This window comes from Armigeres subalbatus, chromosome 3 (assembly GCF_024139115.2).
Source record: "Armigeres subalbatus isolate Guangzhou_Male chromosome 3, GZ_Asu_2, whole genome shotgun sequence".
Classification (NCBI taxonomy): Eukaryota; Metazoa; Arthropoda; class Insecta; order Diptera; family Culicidae; genus Armigeres; species Armigeres subalbatus.
In genome coordinates, this window is record NC_085141.1 from 129218773 (window position 1) to 129220808 (window position 2036).

At 44.3% G+C, this 2036-nt stretch overlaps 1 long non-coding RNA gene across 2 annotated transcripts; it reads right to left on the reverse strand.

Annotated features, from left to right (window-relative positions):
- Positions 1 to 501: 501 nt before the first annotated feature.
- LOC134220965 (uncharacterized) lies at positions 502 to 1702 on the reverse strand. Of its 2 annotated transcripts, none has more exons than XR_009982137.1 (4): positions 1476 to 1702; positions 1332 to 1418; positions 1189 to 1277; positions 502 to 1128 (listed from the first exon to the last, which is right to left on the reverse strand). It is a non-coding gene; the product is annotated as an uncharacterized LOC134220965 (long non-coding RNA). The 2 variants fall into 2 exon arrangements; XR_009982138.1 differs by having other exon boundaries at positions 508 to 951.
- Positions 1703 to 2036: the final 334 nt, after the last annotated feature.

Consider the following 2036-nt stretch of genomic DNA (forward strand, 5'->3'; position numbering starts at 1 on the left):
TCTGAATTTCGTCTTTCAACTGCCTTGTTCATCACCTGCGACAGTCGTTTGATTTGTTGCTGACACTGATGTATGTTGTCATCGTCGGACATGAAATGCGTTGCTGACGTTGGTACTTCCATAGTGCTGCGTTCCTTCAACACCATTTCCATTATGGTATCTATTTTGTTCTTGCGGTGAAGTTCCATTGGATTAACGATCCCTCTGAGTTGCAACTCGAAATTAAGCTCCGAGTCCGATAAATGTCTTAACTCCATTTTCGTATGCACTATTTATACCATTCACTAAACTCACTCACTATATCGCGATAACCTTACTCAATTTGATTGACAGAATACATGCAATGGGTTTTTCAAGTGGGCGCCAATATAACTCTCTCTTAAAAAGCCACCCTAACCCGGTAGAATCGAATCAATTCTCGTTCCCTTGTAGCTCTGCTTAAGAGACAAGTGCTCAAAGTATTCATTGGGTGAAGGGGATCCTCATGTGATCATACATTCATACGGCATGAGACTCTTGGGATAGCACTGAAGTTAATGGGATCACGATTCAGCCAATAGCAAACATTACACACGACTTACAACATTACATATATTTAACGTATACATTTTACTCACGGTGTGCGCCTTGCCTACTACTAACACTCTTTAAAGCTTTTCTTCACCGGCCGTCGCCGGTACGCTGCGGGGCCCCGTGTATTTGTACGACTAATCCTGTGCGACTCGTGCGGATTATTCCGGACGCAGCCGCCCCACCGCCTGCGGTGTGCAAATCAGGAACGCGTACGCCGATGAACTCCCTCCGCTTTGGTCCCACGCAGCGTCCACTTCGGTCTCTTTACCAGGTCCCCCGGACCGGTTGATCAGAACGCGCGATTTCAAGTAGCGCAAAATACTTCACGGTACCACACGATACAGCAGATATCAGCCGACAGGTAGAGCACTTTCTTCACTACACAGTACAACGCAGCGTGAGTCACTATAACAGGAAAAGGCCCTATAAGGAAAGAGCATTAGTCGAATGAAGATAGTCTCGCAATAGCCAACATACTTCTTGTTAGAAGGCCTTTCCTTTTGTCTCTCACTTGCAGCGAAGTGAAGCGATGGATTAATGACGCAGGAGCTAGATCTGTGGAATAAGACTCATCGTTTAGCTTCCAATCAGTGTCGCTAATGGGATAATTTCTACCTTCTACTCTATAGTCCTGCTGATAATTTATTCCAATTGGAATTTGTCGAGGTGCTACCTCAATCCAGCGCACGGCCTGGTTTGCATGCCTGTGTAGGAGTGGTGAGGTTATTTTGTGCATAAGAAGTACAAGTAATGGTTACCTTTGCCAAAAGTGCCCGATGTTGTTTGTCCCGTAGTGGCTTAATGATTCCGATTATCCAAATCTGTTTAGCGCGACAGTGTGATTTCTGAGGAAGAAGATATTTATAGGCTCAGCTAGGTGAACACGTGTCTCACCATTTTACCTTCCACTGACCGTTCGTTAGATGCACTTCACGTGTAGTATTTAGAGCGATCTGTCGAATTTCGTACTGCTGATACTACTATTTTGGGGAATCACTGGTTATACGGTATAACATTATGCAATTTTGGTTTTGCACTTGTCAGAAAATCTTCATTTGCACTTTTGGGACGGAGCAACTTTTGACGTGAGCGAGTACAAGCCCAGTACCGTGTCGACTGTATAGCTGAATCGTCTGCTTGCTGTCGGTACTGCTTCGTACCGGAACTGTGCTGTGCGAGTGTAGGGTGCCAGTTTACGCGTTCCATTTTCTCCTACTGCTTCATATTAGGTTGCGTTATGGGTGGTGCTGACAGGCATCCAGTGTTGAACATAATCTCAAATGTCGAATCTCGTTCAGTTGGGTAATTCATTGGTCAACCAAATTCTGTCGTAACACAGTCTTTTAAATTTCTATCCTGAGTAAATATTTACTATCATTCAATCTAACTTTCATCTACTCAAAACTGTGACCAATCCCGCTTTTGACAGAAATTGAGTAAAATTTGCGTGGGCAAAAAGAGAG